The 22,210-nt window shown below is 36.5% G+C and overlaps 1 protein-coding gene across 2 annotated transcripts in view; it reads left to right on the top strand.

The window, feature by feature from the left end:
* The first annotated feature begins 1,357 nt into the window (after positions 1–1,357).
* The window catches only part of TFEC (transcription factor EC), a 91,920-nt gene continuing 71,067 nt past the window's right edge, over positions 1,358–22,210 (top strand). The window contains exon 1 of one of the 2 annotated variants that reach the window (XM_043463138.1): positions 1,358–1,489. The gene's annotated coding sequence lies outside the window, so the exon portion shown is untranslated. The remainder of the gene's footprint in view (positions 1,490–22,210) is intronic. The other variant, XM_043463139.1, reaches the window with a different exon arrangement.

Genomic DNA, 22,210 nt, shown 5'->3' on the forward strand with positions numbered 1-22,210 from the left:
TTAACACATTGGTACCTTTTGCTTCAGGTGTGTGTATCCATACATTTCTGACTTTTCCAAAACCAAAATGTATGCCCTTATAGTAATAGAGCTTCAAAACTTATGAATCCCACAAACGTGTTTTAAACTATATTTCAATCTAAAGTAGTTTCTAATATAACAAAATCTCAGTGTTTCTCTTTCTTAAAAGTGTTTCTTAATTTCCAAAATTAATTTTAATCAGTTTTACTCTGAAATAAGTATTTACTCCTTCCCATAACCTTAAGAGATTTAAATGTATCAGAACATCATCAGAAATTGTAAAACAGCTCAAAAATTATTGATGATGAGAGAACTTTTAAAATTTTTACTCAATAGATTTGCAATTCTTCATGGAAGACATGATATTGAGACATTGTCATATAATCTTCACTGCTTGATAAACATAAATGTCAATTTAATTGCATGATTTTTATAAAACACAAGGGTAGGAGGAATTTGAATGTATTCTTTGCATGAAACTTCTGTAATTATACTATATGTAATGATGTAACCATTATAAAATAAATGCAAAATTTCATAGCACAAATTGTAGTGTAGGAACAAAGAGGTACCTTTATATTTTTACTTTCATGTAGCTAACTGATAAAGGAAATGAGACTTCTTTAGATGTTTCATTTATAAAAGGCAGTGAGTGAGTAACTGGTACTCATGTCCCTTAAAAATATAGATCACATTGGGATATTAATAATAATAATAATGAATTAGAAATCTTGTAGCTGAATTAAATATCTTCCATCCACACAGGGAGATAAAATATTCCTGTACAAGATTAAAATTATCCTAGAATTTGAGGGCAAAATCATATATAAGGAAAATGTGATTATATGAAATATGGGAAATTTGATGGCCTAAAGCAGAAACTCAAAATCTATTAATACTCTCAACAAAACTGCAGTTCTTAAAAACTGCAATTCTTAAAACCTGTAATTCTTAAAAACTGGAAATCAGTGCAGGTCAGTTTGTTGAAGAAATATTAAATGTGAGACTTAATATTTTGCAATAAATATGGGATCTCAGTCTACTTTGATAACAACCATTTTCTGTTTGTGCATATTCTGGGAAGAAATGTTGATTATGGGGCAGTGGGATCAATGAGAGCTTTTATTCTGACCACATTACTGTGGAGTACTTTTGTTGGAGTGCTGTTTCTCAAGTTGGTAGCATATTTCAGATAAAGAAAGGAAGTCCCCGATGTGAAACTGCTGTGTCATTTCTTCTTCCTTAACTGAAATTCCAACCAAGGTTCAGGAAATGCCCTAATGAGCCACTTCTCTTTTCTCTTTCCTCAACTAAGTGGATTCCAACCAGCCCAAACTATTCATTATTCATGATTAGGTCGTTTACTTTGGTTGTCTCTTTTGGCATGGTGCTTATGTTATGGGAAGAGTGATTATAATTTGTTGCTGTTTGTAAAGGTGATAACACTGATAGAATCCAGTCATTGCTGGTAGGTAACCAAACTGACAGGTTAATTTTCTGTACTTTAAACTGTGAAAGAGGAGTCTAATCAATACCTGCTTTACTTTGATATGTGTGGCTTACTGATAATTATAGTTTTATCTTGCATGATCACTGGGTATCAGGATATTATAGTAGTTGAGCTGTGATTTTCTGTAATTTGGGTAAAATACATCTAAAACTCTATCTATTAATGCCTTATTTTAATCAAGATGTAGAAATCACTGTTTTATTTCATAACCAAAGCAATTTCTTCTTTCAGTTTAATATTCTAGAGTATTTACTAAATTGGAACATGATTTGACATTTTATTGCATCTGATATGTTATTTTATGAGTAAATGTTAATTTCTGTTTACATTTTAGCAATATATATTTTATTGACTTTTAAAGGTAAGAAAATATGAGTACTCTTCAGAGCAGAAATAATATCAGATAGTACTTTAGCATATGTTATTTTTCAAGCATTAAAAGTTATTCTGTTTTTTATGAAAATTTGAATCTGAAAAATTTGTATAGATGTCAAATATCCCAAAGCAATAACTTTTTATTATAATAGTTTTAAATTACTTTATTAGTCATAGTTTTTAATTGTAATAATTAGCAGAGTTGTAGTAGGGACTGGAAGATTATATATATATTTGTATATATATGCACATAAATACACATATATTTTGTATATATTTGTTTATATGAATTATAACCCATGCTTTTAGTAACATCTTAAAATGTTTAATTGGGAATAGACATTTTGAGAAGAAAATAAACCTGAGATAATCTTTAATTCATTTTGGATAACTTTTTAGTAACTTATTAGAAATTCATTTAAAGTTAAGAGACTTTAAAATAACCTTCACAGTTCTTCCCTTTTCAGGCTGTGTCAACAAAACAAAGTGAAACAGAATATGGAGTTCATTATCAAGATTATTCAGACAATTCTGCTTCACTTCTATTTTAGATGAATCTGAGTCTAGCTTTACACTTTCAAGTAACTTTTGAATTAATACTCAATCTTTTACTCTTTTGGTAGAAGCTACCTTAAATAGGCCAAACATTATAATCTCCAGTTTGAGAATAAAAACTTTTTTTTAGCTATAAAACAAATGGAATAGAGATAATTTTCATGTTGTATATGTCTTTGGTTTGATTACCATTACTTTTCTTGAAAGAATTTCTATTTCATTACAAAGGAGTAGGATAGTTCAATGTATGCGTAATTTTGTTGAACTGGAAGTTGCAGCTGATGTCAAAAATGAAACAAACTGAAAAAAGTTCCTTCAAAATCACCTTAATTTTAAAGACTGTGACACAGGATTTATTATGTTTTAGATAACCAAAATAATATGATATATTTAAATCTGATGGAAATTTCTCCTCAGTCCATGGAATATTCCAGAGAAGACTATACTAGCATTAATGGCATTTTTCAGAAATTGTAGTAATTTTGAAAGTGGAAATAATTGGTGCACTGGGATGACCCAGAGGGATGGAATGGGGTGGGAGGTGGGAGGGGGGTTCAGGATGGGGAACACATGTAAATCCATGGCTGATTCATGTCAATGTATGGCAAAAACCACTACAATATTGTAAAGTAATTAGCCTCCAACTTAAAAAACAAATGGGAAAAAAAAAGAAAGTGGAAATAATTTTGAAAACAGTGGTTTGAATAGTTAGAAAGGAGAAATAAGAAAAGGAGAAACTGAAAGAAAAAATATTCTTATACAATAGTTTCAAATAAACTAACGAAATATGATTCTAAAGAATAACTATGGATACTGATAAAGTAGTAAACATACATGTGGAAATATAATCATTGATTCTTTATTAATCAATGTATAAATAAAATTCAGTTTTATTTTTCTAAAAATAAATGTACAAAATGAAATTCACTCAACATGCCAGATTCTTTGCAGAGGCAAGTTTGATTAATTCTTCATAGTAAAAAATGTTAGATTAGGCAATGGAGTGATAGCAGATCCAGAGAAGTGATGTTTACAAATGGCAGATTGTAAGATTTATACTATTTGGCAAAAACAAAACAAATGAATAATGCAAAATAGTTGCTCAGGTTTTATTGATTTTATTTACCAAGATCAGGAAGAAGAGTCAGTGAAGCATAGATAGCCGAGGATGTATGAGGAAGTGTAAGAATCACAAGTGTTTTTGAAAACATAACCTGTGAGGGGAGACTTTAACAGTAGTTTTGTAGAAAAATGAATATTAATAATGTACAAAAATATTCTAAATTTCATGTAGTTATGAATTACCAGCCTGTTGAAGAATCTGTAAATCAGTGTGTAAGTGTTTGGAGATATATCAAAATTGGCAAACATTATTTTGCTTGTGAGAACTTAGCTGATGATAGATAATTTTGCAATTCCATTAAATTGTATCTACTGGAGCATGGAAATCTTGTCCCATTGCTTATCAGCAAATAAGAATGGTATGAGAATGTATTGTAGGTGGCGCTAGTGGTAAAGAACATTCCAGTCAATGCAGGATACATAAGAGATGTGGGTTCGATCCCTGGGTCAGGAAGATCCCCTGAAGGAGGATATGGCAATCTGCTCCAGTATTCTTGCCTGGAAAATCCCATGGACAGAGGAGCCTGGCAGGCTACAGTCTATAGAGTCACAAAGAGTCATACAAGATGAAGCAACTTAGCACATCTGGTAAACATTAGAAAAATTGAGGGATCTGTGTTATTGAAAAGTGAGATAGTAAGACAGATTGTAGAATTTCTTTAGATGACCAGTTTTAAGAACAGACTGGTTAAGAAAAGTAAGTCCTAGGTTCTAATTTTGTTACTGTTCTTAGGATACAGCAGAAGGTTGAGCCTAATGACCTTGAAGCCTATTAGGATGCTGTTTTTCTTTTTATCACTTTAAGTTTGAAAGAACATGCGGGTTTCAAAAATAGAACTAAAAGAGGCAATTGAAGGGAATGAGCCTGGGAAAGAGATTGAGTTTTAATACAAATTCCCATGTCTCCTTACTTCATTCCCAAGAGTTACTATGGAAGAGTATTTCCAAATCATTTCTTCTTTCCTGAAACACTCCTTAGCCAATGTACTGGAACAGATTGTGATTCACTTTCTAGCTTCTTCCACTGGGTGACAGAATCCTTCTGTTTGTTCCTCCCTTTCTTTATTCTTTCTTTTGCGAACATGTTTCTAACACAGGAGTTCATACATACATGAACAATTAATTTCTGAAAGATATTTAGCTTCCTTAGATTTATTTCCAAATAAGAATTTGAGCCAGGGTTATCTGTTCAATCAGGCATTTGACTGTATCTCCTTTTACCTCCACTGGTGAAAACTGGTTCTATCAAACATCTTTCCATACTCTCCAAAAATCTAGACCACTACCTATTTGTCTTGAAAATCTGTCTATAGACAGGTAATGCGTTCAGCTAGTGCTTGCAGGGAATTCCTCAACAGCTAGGATTTTGACGTTCTCTGCTACCTTTGATCTTGTGCAAATTCAAATAGATTTGAACTGAACTACTGAGGTCTGCAACAGAAGTTTTGACAGTAGAATTTTTACCATTAGATTTTAAGGTCTGATAAACTTTTAGCCTTCTCCTTAGTTAGTCTTAGGCTAAGAAACATCTGATCCTCTAGTCATTCTCTCAAACGTTTCTCTCCACTTTGTCAATCACTTGTCCTCCTCTATAGCTTCTGATTGTCCTCCACCTATGTAAGGTACTTTTCACATGATGGATGGTTTGCTCTTTCCATCAGAGCAGAGATGTGAAAAGCATGGCATATTCAGGGGTCTTTGATTAGAGCCTGGAATCATTGTGGGGAATAACACAAAGAAGAGCTGGAGAATTAAGGTAGTGGGCAGATCATAAGAGCTATGCTTTTAAGGGTTATATGATTTTACCAAGGGTAACTTGATCCTATTGTGTTTTAGCAAGATTATGTCTGGCCATTTGGAACATGGATTGGTGGGATGAAAGACCAAAGTCATAAGTTTTAGATTTTGTTTATAGAGTCCTCCTGTATTTTAAGCCAGCAAGGACAAGTATATAGGTAATACTTTGTAAAGTGGTTGTTTGTACCTCTGACAAGAACAGAAGACAAGATCTTTGCTAAAAATGTGATAGAACTTACTTCGGAAGAAAATCAAAGGTGATGAACTGTCCTTTTCCACTGTAGAAGTAACCACTTAAACTGAACATTAATTAGCTCCCAAACAGTGGGCCAAGCAAATATTTGCAAATGATTCAGTGATTTCTTTGTGGTTGCTTGGTTTAGAGCTGATAGAACACACTGTAAAATAGGAAGTCAGAAGTTCAGCATTTTTAGCTTGCTACTAACTTGCCATGTGACTGTGAATAAGTCTGTGTGTTTGGGAGGGGGGAGTGTTTGCTGAATGTTTCGAATTGAATTAACATGTAGCCTGGAGAGTGAATGAAGGGCTGAGGCTGAGCTTGAGTGTGAAGGAAGAGGGGTCTGGTGGTGTTAAAGTTTAAATCTCCTGTGCTTGAGGAGTAGTTCTGAATTTATTCCAGGGATATCAAACTTAGATTGGTCATGAGAGCTCTAAGAATGGAAATCTAGGTCACAACCCAAAGGGAGGACTTGTCTGCTTCTCCCTATGGGATCCCTAATCTCACATTTATGACAGATTCATAGAGCACAAAACATAACCAGGGGCTACTATCTCATATATCCTCTCCTATGTAAACAGCCTTGGAGGACTCTGCCTTAGGACAGAGCTCTCAGAACAAAACAAAGTAGAGAACAAAGCAACTCTTTGCATAATTTGCCTTTTCGTCATAGGTCATGTCTACTTTTCCGTAATTTCCAAAAATATATTGCCAGTTCACTCTCATTTCTATTTGTTTCAGAAGGAGACACTTCACTTAGTATCTAAATTTATTTAGATTCAGCCACACTGAATATACCCAGTGAAATATATAACACAACCTCTAACCAGTTACTTAAGATTTATTTGTCCAAAGACAAAACAAACAGCAACAATGACAACATAACAAGTAAAATATCCCATAATATGCTAGAAGAAAGAAAGAATTTATAAAATAAATGCATAAGTTCAAATATTAAGACCTCTTCTGAGGGATAAAAGAAAGACAGTGGAATATTAACTATAATACTTCTGCTTGAGTTCAGTCATTGTAAGAGTTTTAGTGAATATCAAAATCAGATATTGTACATGAAATATCTCTTCCCTTCCCTAGAGTTATCATCCACTGAGCTCTCATCATATACTAAAGACTTTATCACCTTATTTAAGCCTTACATGGTCTTAAGGCAAGTCCCACTCTCTCCATTGTTGAGAAAAGTGAGGCTTCTGAAGGATAGGTAACTTTCCTAAGGTGACCAGTGGTTAAGTGATGGGGCAGCGACCTGAATCTAACTCTGTATGGGCTTTGTGTGTATTAGTTGCTCAGTCATGTTTGACTCTTTGTAACCCCATGGACTGTAGTCCACCAGGCTCCTTTGTCCATGGGATTCTCTAGGCAAGAATACTGGAGTGGGTAGCCATTCCCTTCTCCAGGGGATCTTCCCTAAGTAAATTCTATAGTGTTTTCTGGGGAACTTTTAAATTTAAACTTTATCTTTGTTGTTCTACTTTACTCATTTTGAACAAGATCTGATGTTTATAGCAGAGAAGGGGAAACAGTTCAAAGCATGAGAATTGGGGAAAATCAGAAATCACAGCTATTTTAAAAGTGGTTTCTAGACTTAAACATGGATAATGAGGTCTTTGACTGCATTAAATTTGCAAAAATACCAGTTGTAGAGGTAACAAGGGACCAGAATAGATGGCTCTATTTCATAAAAGAAAGGGGCAAAGTGAAGAGACTCATTAATGTTGAAGCAGTAGATGGATAACCAGTGACAAATATCAAGTAGATATGCTTCAGTTTGGTCAGAGAAAGGTCATTGATTATTTTTGGTTAAACTGGTTCGCAGAGGCCAGGTTTCCACTAAAAAAGGGAATTAATTGCTTCCATTTCCCACTAATTGCCTCAACATTTCCCTTTGCTTTGTCATTGGAGATTTGGTCAGAGAGGCAAAAAGTCAAAAGTCAGAGTTTGATGGAATCTACATAAAAAGGGAATCTGAGGAGACCAAATTATGGCATTTGGTGTAATAACTATAATGATATTTAGCATTTTTCCCTGGGAGTGCTGTGGATTTTTAGAGACCTTTTCAATCTTTAATCAGACCATAGGGCACATTTAAGAGAGTTCACTGTTTTTATTTCCATCTAGAGAATAAGGCATCACAGAGAGATGAACTGACCTAGGGCAAGTCTCCTGAGATGTTAATCCTGTATGTTGGATTACAATCTGTATGTTGAGTTTTAGCTGAAAGGCTGGGCTTTCCCCAGACATATCATTCATTCATGCTCCTTCAGAGTTTAGACATTTTGTGCATTATTCTCTGAGGTTACTACTTCTATCAATGACCGAAAAATTACCCAAGAATACGCCATGAAATAGTTTTGATGTCATAGACTTGCTTAGTTTTCAGGCTATTAATTGATTCTTGAGCCATCTTCAATTAATGAGATCTTCTACCTCCTATTTTCTTAGTTAACCAATTTTTAAAATACTTTCTAGTTTTAACCCTTTTGGAATCTGTGTTTTGTCTTCCAGACATTAAAAAATTTTTTTGTTTTTAATTTTTGGAACTCAAAGTGGCAGTGTAGAAAGTGGGAGGAACATGGGATCTGGACATGCCAGGTCAGTGTTCAGTCATCCTGATTCCTCTGTTGTTGTTGTTCAGTCGCTAAACCATGTCCGACTCTTTGCAACTTCATGGACTGTAGCATGCCAGGCTTCCCTGTCCTCCACCATTTCCGAGTTTGCTCAAATTCATGTCCACTGAGTCAGTGATGCCATCTAACCATCTCATCCTCTGCTGCCCTCTTCCCCTTTTGCCTTCAACCTTACTCAAGATCAGTGTCTTTTCCAATGAGTCAGCTCTTCACATCAGGTGGCCAAAGTACTGGAGCTTCAGCTTCAGCATCAGTACTTCCAATGAACATTCAGGGTTGACTTCCTTCAGGATTGACTGGTTTGATTTCTAGTTTACTTCAGAGGTCCAAGAGACAAATGTTTCTCTCTAGGAAGTCCCAAACCCACAATACCAGTTACTCTTCTTTTCCAGAAGAACTGTAAATATATAATTACTAATGAGATATTTATTATATTATAGGTTCTTAGAAACATGATCTATTAGAATGAGCATAGGTTTTAAAGCAAAATGACTAGGTTTGAAAACCAGCTTTGTCATAACTAGCCGTGTGATCTCAGACAGGTCATGTAATTTGACTGAAATGCAATTTCTTCATGTGTAAACCTGATATACCCCATTGGGTTTCAGGATTATTAAGTGAGAAAGTAAAGGTAAATCGCAAAGCTCAATGCCCACATAGAATGGGGACCTAGAGACTTTAGCCACATACTTATTAACATTGTTCTTAGAAATTATAAAGATTTTAAATGATAAAACTATTAATTGGGAAATGACTAAAAAAAGTAAAGCCCTAGTATAGAAGAAGTCTGCTGTGTACTTAGTCACTCAGTCGTGTCTGACTTTCTGCGACCTCATGGACTATAGCTCTCCAGGCTCCTCTATCCATGGGGATTTTCCAGGTAAGAATACTGGAGTAGGTTGCCATGTCCTCCTCCAGGGGATCTTCCCAACCAAGGGATTGAACCCAGGTCTCTCATGTTGCAGATGGATTCTTTCCAGCTGAGCCACCAGGGAAGCCCAAGAATACTAAAGTGGGTAGCCTATCGCTTCTCCAGGGGATCTTCCTGACCCAGGATTCGAACCAGGATCTCCTGGACTGCAGATAGATTCTTTACCCGCTGAGCTATCTGGGAAGCCCATTAAAGTACTAAAAGAAGTCTAGTACTTTATAAAAATCCTTTAATTGAATAAGATTCTTTCACAGTTATGGTGAACTTGAGCTGGACCATCTTCTGATCAGATGCTTCTCTACAACAAATTCTCCTTACCTTCCCCCACTGACAGTGCCTTACTCACATTAACTCATTTAGTAATCAGAATGATTCTGGAAATTAATTGAGCTTCCCTGGTGGCTCAGACAGTAAAGAATCTGCCTGCAATGCAGGAGACCTGGGTTCGATCCCTGGGTTGGGAAGATCCCTTGGAAAAGGAAATGGCAACCCACTCCAGTATTCTTGCCTGGAGAATCCCCGTGGACAGAGGAGCCTGGCGGGCTACAGTCCACGGGGTCACAAAGAGTCAGATACAACTGAGTGACTAAGCACAGCTCACACACTGTGCCCAGTGTTCAGATAAGAGTAGACCCTCTAAGGCATACAACTTATCAGCTCAGTTTTGAAATTAGGCAGACTGATTCCAAAACTTATAATCCTAACAGCTCCTCTAACACTGCTTTGGAGACATCAGATTGCAGTTCAAGGTTGTCATTTGTGCAAGATGAAAAAGTAAATAACCCTCACCCTCATTTTTAAATTAAGGAGATTCTTGTGTGTGTGTGTGTGTTAGCCACTCAGTCATGTCCGACCCTTTGCAACCCCATGGACTATAACTCTCCAGGATCCTCTGTCCATGGAATTCTCCAGGCAAGAATACTGGAGTGGGTTGCCATTCCCTTCTCCAGGAGATCTTCCCAACCCAGGGAATGAACCCGAGTCTCCTGCATTGTAGGCAGATTCTTCAGGAAATTCTTAAAGCCTATCTTTTGTCCGACAGAAATGACCACTTACACCAAGAATCAGAAAGTGAAAGTGAAGTCGCTCAGTCGTGTCTGACTCTGTGCGACCCGGTGGACTGTAGCCCATCAGGCTCCTCCGTCCATGGGATTCTCCAGGCAAGAATACTGGAGTGGCTTGCCATTTCCTTCTCCAGAGGATCTTCCCCACCCAGGGATCGAACCCAGGCCAAGAATCAAAAACTGTTGTCAATAGTGACATCTATGTCACTAAACCCTGCCTTGGATTCTTTCTAAGTGTTTTTATTTAATTTCAAAGGTGCAACCGGCCCATTCCCCTGTCAGAACACATCTCAGTCCTCTAACCAAGAAATGTCAAGAGCTGGGCATATGGCTTCTTCCTGCTCCCATGATGCTTTTCCCTTGCCTGCCCCTGCCCTTGCCACCCTCTGGAGCCCTCAGCAGGCCCCATGAGCCTGCTTCCCCAGTGTTGATGTTGGGGTCCAACTCTGAGGGGAGCCCTAATTGTCAAACTGGTTACTCACAACTTTTTTGACTTGTTTCTCTTCAACAGTGTAGCTTAATAAAACTCTTCAAATATATAAACAGGGCACACCTACCAACACAGGAAGAGTTAAGACTGTGTTCACAGGGGAAAGCTGGTTTGACTGTTTTGATTAACTTGACTGCTCAAGTCAGTCAAAAAGTAATCACCAGTTAAGCAAACCATTTTGACAGATTTTTGGCCCACTATGACTGCTTATTTGACTGTCTTGCCTGTCATTTTGAAGTGGTCAGATTGACTGGAGACAGTCTAACTGGAAAATTTAACTTTGGAGTACGTGGGTGTCTGTATACCAGAATCTACTTTAAATAACTTTATTTGAAATCTGTACATATTTTCCTGGGACCAGTGAGAGAAGTTTGAAAGTGACACATTGCAGCATTTGACTTTCTAGAGTGAGATGTCTTGCCACTTGCACAGCCTGACAATATATTTATAGGCTACAAAACAATCACATTTCCCCTATGCGATATAGAATTCAATAAGATTGAAACTCTACCCTAACTTGGCCAAGTCCTAGTAAGGCATCATATTCTCTTACTCCTCTGAAGAGTTGGTGATAGATGTATGACAGCAAAAGACTTCTCAGGTATCAAGTTACCAATTCAGTCATTAGTGACTTGTGGTAAGGCAAAGTTGACCTTACCACTAATAGTAGCCCTTCTAAGAAGAGTTTATGAGAGACAGAAAAAAACAAAACAAAACACCAAACAATCCTTTGATGAGAGGCACAAGAATCTGGTTAACATTATTTGAGCTGCTTTTTAAAAGCAAGCCCCTTTTTTATCTATCAGTGCTTAGCCAGAGTGTCAGTAATGACTAAAATAATGATACTCTTCTCAAAATAGTTTGCTTAACAGTCATATTTTCTTGTGTTAGAGTCACTTGATGTAGCATTCTATTTTTTAAATTTTGTGATTGATTAAAGGAAAGGAAGCTTGCTTTAATTTTGCTTTCAAAGTTTATGTTTTCTAATCATTCTATGACTAAGTGGTTTTAGCAGTGAAACCCTTTGATCTAAGTAAAAGAGATAAGTAAATTAAATCTCACAGTTTGAAAAATGCTTATAGAGAGTCCACTGGGGTGTATATTTAAATTATATATATTCTCTACATTATAGAATCATTGTTAATAATGTTTCATTGAGCATCTTGATGCTTCAAACCTTTTACACATTTACGATTGTCTCCTTAAGCTATACATATGTACAAATTTACTTCCCTAGCAGCAACTCACATGGATGCCTATTGCATTGTTTCCCCCCCTCAACCTTAGGTATTATCATTTAAAAAATATTTGTTAATTTGAAAGGAAAACATCTTCATTTTAATAATCAATTCTGTTGAGGAACAAAGACTCAGTAGGGAGACCAGTGAGACTTTGAACTCGGCTTTGCTTTAGACCTCCTCAACCTATCCTTTATTTCCACTTTCTCATGAAAGTGTAAGGGCAAGACTGCACACCTCGATGCTTGCTGGGAGGATTATATGAGATATGGTGGGTGGCACTCCATGCTCTGTGCCTGACACAAAGCTAACTTTCTGTACTTATCAGTAATGTATGCCATTATTATCATTATGATTATTAACATAATGTTTCACTTTCAAGAGAACACCAGCATAGAGATGAGCAGACTTTGATTGATTTTTAACTCTATGTGCTGTTTTATAGCTCATCAATAAAATGGGTCAAATAAGGTTCAGAATCATAAGGGATCAAATGAAAGATGAAGTTGAATAAGTAGATGTGGAACAACCTATCTGTAGGTTGTGATACAGAAATTGAACTTTATTACAGATGAATTGGAAGCAACTAAAAGATTTTAAGAAAGAGAGAGGCTAATCCATTTTATGATTTTTGAAAGTCTATTCTGAAGACTGTATGAACAATGATTGAAAAGAGCAAAGGAGGGAACTGGTAGATGAGCAATGAAGGCTTCAAAATAAGGGAGGATAGTGGCTTGTTCTAGAGCTCTGGTTGCAGAGACAAAAATGACTCTACTGAGATCCATTTGTGAGCTAGAATGGATAGGGTGGATTGTATATGAGGGGTAAAGAAAGTGAAGATAAAAGGAAGACTGCCCAGTTTTTGAGTTGAGGAATTGAATGAGTAATGATGCCACTAACTGATTTGGAGATGAATGAAGAGAAACAGGCTTTGGGGAGGATTATCGTGAGTGGTTGGTCATGCAAATTTTAAATTTCAAGATATTTGTGAGGTATCTTTTTATCTAATATACATAAAGCTTGGCCTCCCAGAAAGAGAAACATTGGGGTTTATGTTTTGTCAGTATGTAAATGGCATTTATAATTGAGGGAATAGACTATATCATCTATGTACATGAGAAAGAGGAAAAGCCTCCTAGTGCTGAGTCTTTTGTCACCTCCGATTCACTTCTCAAGTCACTGATCCCAGTTTCTATCTTCACAGACAGTTCTGGGAAAAAAATGTAAATTTGGGTGTCATTAGCATATTGGTGTTCTGTAAAGACGAGACCCTCCGTGGGGAGAGTGTGGAGAGAGAGAAGAGAGCTGAGCCCCAGGGTCTCCTCATTTACAATTGCAGTGCCCCTCCTGTCCCAGCTGGCTGATTTCTACTCTCACTAAGACCCTGAGATCATTCTCTTGAGGGAAATCGTCCTGATACACTAGCAATGTCTCCTGCTCTTTCTGTTTGCTCATCCCTGTGGCATTTGACTCTGTTAACCACTTATTTTCCTTGAAATTCTATCCTACTTTGGCCTTGTTCTATCATTCTACCCTAATTTTCATTATACCTTCTTGAGATTTCTCTAGTCTTTCCTGCCCATTACATGTTCCTCAGGGTCCTTTACTTGGCTTCTGTCTTTTTAATTGTAATTCTTTGTTTGGTGTGATTTTAAGTAAACCCCTGACTCAGTGATTTGTTCTGAGATGGCCACCAAGTCTGTTTCTATAAATGCACACATCTAGCTGTTGACTAGGCCTTCCTCTTGGATACTTTACAGTCACTCTGATTTCATTATGTCCAACACTGAAGTTACCATCTTTCCTTCTAATTGTTTGCCTCCACTTTTATTCTTTATTTTGATAAGTGTCATCTTCTCCACAGTTTCTCATTTCAGATGGAAGCATTATAGGGGAAGCATCAAGGTGAATCTTCCTTCTCCTTTACCACATGTATAAATCAATAAGAAATCCTGTACATATTTTTAAAATTTTATCCTCTGTATTAGGATAGTATTTGACCTATCTTTAAAATATCTAATTCTATTGCCATAACTTGGGCCCTCTAGTCTCCTGTCCTGCACTATTACTAAAAACTCCCAATTATTCTCCTGTGCCCTGGTCTTTCAATAATCCAGTCTCTGTACTTTTGCCTAAGGGATTTCTATGAAATACTAATTGATCATCTTACTATCCTGCTAAAAGTCCAGTATGGCGCACTAGGGTGGTCAGTACAAAGCTTAGGGTGGTGTTTATTCCTGATTATGAGGTGACTTCTGCCTAGTTTTCTATTTTCATCTGTTCTCACCTATACTAAAGTGACTTATAATGCACACATGCTATATTCAGATCATATTGAGGAAGAAAGAAAAGAAGGGAGGAAGGGGGTAGGAAAGCAACATTTTGCTTTTATAACTTCTGCCATTGGAGCATTTAAATTAATGGAGCATATTAGATTTGGGGAGTTCATGATCTGAGCCACAGTCAGCTCCCGGTCTTGTTTTTGCTGACTGTATAGAACTTCTCCATCTTTGGCTACAAAGGATATAATCAATCTGATATTGGTGTTGACCATCTGGTGATGTCCATGTGTGGAATCTTCTCTTGTGTTGTTGGAAGAGGGTGTTTGCTATGACCCGTGCGTTCTCTTGGCAAAACTCTATTAGTCTTTGCCCTGCTTCATTCTGTACTCCAAGGCCAAATTTGCCTGTTAGTCCAGGTGTTTCTTGACTTCTTACTTTTGCATTCCAGTCCCCTGTAATGAAAAGGACATCTTTTGGGGGTGTTAGTCCTAAAAGGTCTTGTAGGTCTTCATAGAACCATTCAACTTCAGCTTCTTCAGCGTTATTGGTCAGGGCATAGACTTGGATTACTGTGATATTGAATGGTTTGCCTTGGAAATGAAGAGAGATCATTCTGTCGTTTTTGAGATTGCCTCCAAGTATTGCATTTCGGACTCTTTTGTTGACTACGAGGGCTACTCCATTTCTTCTAAGGGATTCTTGCCTACAGTAGTAGATATAATGGTCATCTGAGTTAAATTCCCCCATTCCAGTCCATTTTAGTTTGCTGATTCCTAAAATGTCAATGTTCACTCTTGCCATCTCCTGTTTGACCACTTCCAATTTGCCCTGATTCATGGACCTAACATTCCAGGTTCCTATGCAATATTGCTCTTTACAGCATTGGAACTTGCTTCCATCACCAGTCACATCCACAGCTGGGTGTTGCTTTTGCTTTGGCTCCATCTCTGCATTCTTTCTGGAGTTATTTCTCCACTGATCTCCAATAGCATATATTGGGCACCTACTGGCCTGGGGAGTTCATCTTTCAGTGTCCTATCTTTTGCCTTTTCATACTGTTCATGGGGTTCTCAAGGCAAGAATACTGAAGTGGTTTGCCACTCCCTTCTCCGGTGGGCCATATTTTGTCAGAATTCTCCACCATGACCCGTCTGTCTTGGGTGGCCCTACATGGCATGGCTCATAGTTTCACTGAGTTAGACAAGGCTGTGGTCCATGTGATTAGATTGGCTAGTTTCCTGTGATTGTGTTTTTCAGTCTGTCTGCCCTCTGATCAGTTCAGTTCAGTTCAGTCACTCAGTCGTGTCTTACTCTTTGCGACCCCATGAACCGCAGCACGCCAGGCCTCCCTGCCCATCACCAACTGCCGGAGTTTACCCCAACTCATGTCCATTGAGTCGGTGATGCCATCTAACCATCTCATTCTCAGTCATCCCCTTCTCCTCCTGCCTTAAATCTTTCCCAATATCAGGGCCTTTTCAAATAAGTCAGCTCTTCGCATCAGGTGGCCAAAATATTGGAGTTTCAGCTTCAACATCAATCCTTCCAATGAACACCCAGGACTGATTTCCTTTAGGATGGACTGGTTGGATCTCCTTTCAGTCCAAGGGACTCTCAAGAGTCTTCTCCAACACCACAGTTCAAAAGCATAAATTTTTCGGCGCTCAGCTTTCTTCACAGTCCAACTCTCACATCTATACATGACCACTGGAAAAACCATAGCTCTGACCTGACGGACTTTTGTTGGCAAAGTAACGTCTCTGCTTTTTAATATGCTGTCTAGGTTGATCATAGCTTTTCTTCCAAGGAGCAAATGTCTTTTAATTTCATGGCTGCAGTCACCATCTGCAGTGACTTTGGAGCCTAAGAAAATAAAGTCTGTCACTGTTTCCATTGTTTTGCCGTGAAGTGATGGGACCAGATGTCATATACCTTGATTTCTTAAGTTTATCCCAGAGCAAGAAGTTTAAAGATACTGAATAGAATAGTCATGATATTTATTTAGAATAACTCAAGCTAAAATGAATATATTTGTTTTGCTTTTCTACCTGCTCCCTTCCCACCCACCCTTATAAAAAGAAGCAATGTGTTTACAGGAAAGGTAACAGTAAAATGATATAAAGGAAATAAAATTTCTTCTAGGTAAGAGGGCCAGGATTCTTCAGCATAGTGTATATTTAATACAAAGGTCTAGAGACTGAAGTGGAAAAAACATCTTAAGAAAGGAAACACTCTTTTTGAATTCATATTTTCTGATGGTAGATTTTTATTATATTATTTTCCGACTTGTATGGAAAACCTAAATCTTGTGCCATATCATAGTTACAAGATAGATGAAGTGAAACACAAAATAAGACAAAACTAAAAGTGAATCAAGCCAACTCAATAGTGGGGAAGCAACTCCAATAGTTTTTACATTAGAGAGTAGAGTCAACTGATTCATATACAGATATGGGAAACATTTTTTCTAATGCTGGGGGTGGAGTTTTACCATCCTTGTATGCTGATAATAAAAAACATGTAATTCAAAGAATACTCTCCTTTTAATCAAAAGATGTGAAGTCAAATTCACTTTTCTGCCTTGTGATTGTAAGTCTGATAACCTGCTTGAGCTTCAGTTTCTTTATCCATAAAATGAGGATCACTTCAATTGCTCAGTTGTGTCCAACTCTTTGTAACCCCAAGGACTGCAGCACGCCAGGCTTCCCTGTCCATCACCAACTCCTGGAGTTTACTCAAACTCTTGTCCATTGAGTCTGTGATGCCATCCAACCATCTCATCCTCTGTCATCCCCTTCCCCTCCCACCTTCAATCTTTCCCAGCATCAGGGTCTTTTCCAGTGAGTCAGTTCTTTGCATCAGGTGGCCAAGGTATTGGAGTTTCAGCTTCAGCATCAGTCCTTCCAATGAATATTCAGGACTGGTTTCCCTTAGTATGGACTGCTTTGCTCTTCTTGCAGTCCAAGGGACTCTCAAGAGTCTTCTCCAGCACCACAGTTCAAAAGCATCAATTCTTTTGTGCTTAGCTTTCTTTACAGTACAACTCTCACATCTGTACATTACTACTGGAAAAACCATAGCTGGAGGGACCTTTGTAGGCACAGAAATTTCTCTGCTTTTTAATATGCTGTCTAGGTTGGTCAGAGCTTTTCTTTTGAGGAGCAAGCGTCTTTTAATTTCATGGCTGCAGTCACCATATGCAGTGGTTTTGGAGCCCAGAAAATAAAGTTTCTCACTGTTTACATTGTTTCCCCATCTATGTGCCATGAAATGATAGGACCAGATACCATGACCTTAGTTTTCTGAATGTTGAGTTTTAAGCCAACTTTTTCACTCTCCTCTTTCACTTTCATCAGGATAAAGTCTTTAATCAAATTATTGGTTTGATTCAACTTGTGATTGTGGCTACTATTATTTTGCATTCTGGGGCTTTCAACTAGTCCATGAGGTCCTGTGATCAGTCTTCTCAACAAATTAGTATTTCATGGCTATATATTTACTATAACATAAAAATTTTAAGTTGGAATTATATTTCTTTGATTCTAAAGGAGCACTGTTCTTCAGTGACAAAGGGAAAGTAAAACTACAACTTTGTTTTAAGATCTTTCACACATGAGAACACATTTACTTGGGGAATTTGTTTTATGTAAATAATGTAGTAACAGGTGCCTTTAAATCAGAGAGCCAAAAATAATTCTATGTACTAGTTAGGTAAAACAAAGACAAGATAAATTTTACTTTTTTTTTTTTCCTCCAGAAATACTAGTATTATCTACAAAAGTTGAATGATGAAATGTACTTATGAAACAAAGCCATTTTCTGCCATTTGTCAATCATAATGAATAATTTTAAAGTCTCATTTTCAATTAGATTATTTTAATATTTAACAATCTAAAATGCCCCAATCATATCCTTTAGAAAATGGTTAGGCTAGAATACTGCAGTTCTAATGATGACATTTTATTATGATAAAAATGACTTCATTAATTGATGACCATATATCAACTCATAAAGTAGATAAGGGATATAAAAAGTTTTCAAGCCTAAGACAATATAAACCAATCTGAATTATTTAGAATTTCCTTTAAGGAATAAGCATTTATGGTCCTTTTATTCTTACAAAAATACATGTTTGTTTATTTTAAATTAATCTAAAAAATTAAGTGGCCTGTGAATTTCTTTTGTAAGGTCTGTATAAGTTGGCAATATATTGATGTTATCACAAATTGTACCATTAACATATACTAAAAATAAAAAAAAATAATGCATTTGTAGCAGAATGATACAAGAGATAGCAAGTATTATAGGGAAGTTTGGATTTTTGTCCCAGATATTCTTATTTATGATTTTGGATCTATTTTAGAACATGTAAAATGTTTTTTAAAAATGCATTGATGACTTTCTAAGATATTTGAAATATGATCTTTTAAAGAAATCAGTCTTGTTTTTCCTTTATTTTCTGCATCCTTGAAAGAACATTCACAATTTCATAATGAAAATGATATCAAAATGTCACTATACAGAGGATGAAAAATAGTACATTTAAGCATTACATGAGAGCTTTGTTTTAAGTTGAAAGTAACTGTGAAGTATAAAACTTCATCTAAATACGATGGTTGATTTCTGAAGAAAAATGTTTTTTGTTTTATAGAAGTTTTATTAATATATATCAATGTTTAGGCCTTAACGAATTTAGATAATTTAAAACTTATTTTACTGAATCTAACTTAAATAATTAACTTGTATATTTTCACATTTACACGAAAAAATTTAATTGCATGAGAAACTTCTAAAGAGAATATAAACTGGAGTATTGACTTACTTAAATATAGCCATAAACACTAAACCTAAATGTCTAATAGTATCAGAATAAAATGTTATAACTGAACAATTCTTTCCTATTAAGGGAAGAATACATCTTTCATTTATTCAGTTGGTTTATTGAATTGGAAAGAACATTTCCTTATCTATTATTTCTCCAAGAGAAAAAGAAAGAAAGAAAGAAAGTGAAGTCAGTCATGTCTGACTCTTTGCGACCCCATGGTCTGTAGCCAACCAGGCTCCTCCGTCCATGGAATTTTCCAGGCAAGAGTACTGGAGTGGATTGCCATTTCCCTTCTCCAGAGGATCTTCCTGACCCAGGGATCAAACCCGAGTCTCCTGCATTGCAGGCAGGGTCTGAGCCACCAGGGAAGCACTATTTATTCAGTTGGTTTATTGAATTGGAAAGAACATTTCCTCATCTATTATTTCTCCAAGAGAGAATATGTTTAATTTTAATTTTTGATACACTGTCATTTATGAAAATAAAATAGCTAAATATTGTACTGATGTTTTAGAAAATAATTGCAGAGGCCCAACTGAGTATTTATTTATGATACTGTATTCCCCCACAGCCTCCAGAGTCCAAAACAGCATCCCATAATCAAACACTATTGTACGTTCAACTGTGCATATGAGTATCTACTGTTAGAGGGTTAAAGAAAGACTTTAAATAGCCTTGTTTCATTTCAGGTTTGATTTTGCCACCAAAAGAGTTTGTGCCAAGCTTAAAAAACAACTCCCACTTTTAGAACTTTTTGGATTTTGGAATTGTAGTTAAGAGGTGGGAAACTGAGAATATTAGAACTGTAGTGCAAGTGGACTAGGAAAATAGTTCTGTATCTACATTAAGAGGTTGAAGGCATAATTTTGGAAATAGGGCAAACTAATAACTATTTCTTTAAAGAGGATTTACTTGACAGTGTAACACACACACAAACTTCAAATAAGCATTTTGCAAAATGTGAGGGAGAAATTAATGGAACCCAGGGGAAAAATAAAAGTTTAGATACAGAATAGATTTCCCTATGTGTAATTAGAACTTGTGAGTTCACCATCTTTGACACTAGGCTGTCTTATCTTCTCTTCTGCACATCCTCCAAAGACCATCTTGATTATCACTTAAGCATAAATGTTATGTAAACTTTATTCACAACCCATACCTTACCTCTGAATTCCAGACCCACATATGCAACTTCTTGGGTACCTTCTTGGGTACCTACAAAACATCACAAACTCAGTGTGTTCAAAACTAAACTTATGATTCTTTGTCGCCCTCAAAAAACCCAGTCTTCTCTGTGAAGAGCATCACTACTATTCAGTCACTTAAGCCAGAACCTCAGATGTCGTTTCTTAATCCATTTCTAAACATCTCTTGACTCCATATACTTGTTTCCATGTGACTGACAACCCTTATCACGTGACCCTAATTCAAGCAGCCCTTTTTTCTTTCCTAGATTCTCATATTTTGCCCCTCTAAAATTCATCCCATTTAACTGCTACTGCCATCTTTCTTGTGATAAAGAAAATAAGATATCTTTACATTGCATGAATTGATGAATTGGCCCTACTGATCTTCCCAGCCTTATATCACACTCTGCTCTATTCATGTCATCCTCCTTTCACTGCATTTTTCTCATCTTATTTCTTCCCACCAGGGACTTCCTACTTGCTTCTTTATCTCCATAGAATGTTTTGTTTTGTTTTCTATACTCTTCCTCTCGTTCCTTCTTACTCAACCACCAGATCCAACCCTACCATTCCTTCTTTAGGGAAGTTGTCCCTAACTTTTGTCCAGATGATCTTTTTCTACAGGATCATAGTGATGTGTGTCTCTCCTGCCCCTCACTTGTAATACTTGAAAGTACAGATTAAAATCTGTCTCTTCCACCTGTTCATAAACTTCATGAGAAGCGGGACCATGTTTCAACTTGCTCACCATTGTTTCCTCACAACTGGCTCTCTATATAGGCATATACATATTTATTAAGTGAATGAATCGATGAAATTAATAATTAATAGCAGAAACTATCATTTGAATGATTTATTCCCATTTTTATCTAGGACCTTCTGCTTGATTTTGTGACACCTTTTACTTTCATAGGATTTATCACATTGTGTTATAACTATGTTTTAATTATCTGTCTCTTCTAGTAGACAGTGAACTCTGAATACTGGGTTATATCTATTTTGTTCATAATTACATCCCCAGAGCTTATCACAGTAGTGTAAAACCTGATGTGTAGTAGGCACTCAAATATTTGTAGAATTAATGAATGCTAAGCCTGTAAATGCAATGTCATATATATTTTAAAGCATTATGGCTTAAGTTATCTGCGTTTTTCACATTAACTTGTTTCAGTTTTTGATGATATTGCCAGGTGACTTTAATGTGTGTGTGTGCTTTTGTGTCATTTTGAAGTCAGTGGGAAGTGGTCAGTGTCTGATGTGATTCTTAGTTGATGCTTATTGCTCTTAATTTCTAAATACACATATTCTTAAAAAACAGATAAACCACAGTCACTTCTGGCATTTGTTCTAATTCTTTTAAAGATATATGCATGTGTGCCTACTAAGTCACTTCGGTTGTTTCTAACTCATTGCAACCCTATGGACTTAGCTCGCCAGTCCTCTCTGTCCGTTTGTATCCTCCAGGCAAGAATACTGAAGTGGGTTGTCATTCCCTCCTCCGGGGGATCTTCTGTACTCAAGGATCGAACCTGAGTCTCTTATGTCTCTTGCATTGGCAGGAGGATTCTTTACCACTAGCGCCAGCTGGGATACAAAATGTAATTTTCCTGAGATGCTAACATAAAGTAAATCAATGCAAGTTAGATGGAGCTAGAAGGAGTTGTTAGGGAAACTAATACTTTACCGTAAAAATATGAGGGCTTGTGGAGTGCAAGCATTTTTTGCTGCTAGAATACTATTGAATTAGGAAAACTCTGCTTAATAATATTCATGCCTCTTTAAAGTCTCTTAAGTGTGGGCCTCTTCTAAAGACACACTATTGGAATTATCCAAATTCAAATGATTGGGAGTGAAGGAATATGTTACAATCACATTTTATATTATTATCCATTAAATAGCTTTGGATTATATAATGTTCAGCTGAAATATGCTG

Source organism: Cervus canadensis, chromosome 3, assembly GCF_019320065.1.
Source record: "Cervus canadensis isolate Bull #8, Minnesota chromosome 3, ASM1932006v1, whole genome shotgun sequence".
NCBI lineage: Eukaryota > Metazoa > Chordata > Mammalia > Artiodactyla > Cervidae > Cervus > Cervus canadensis.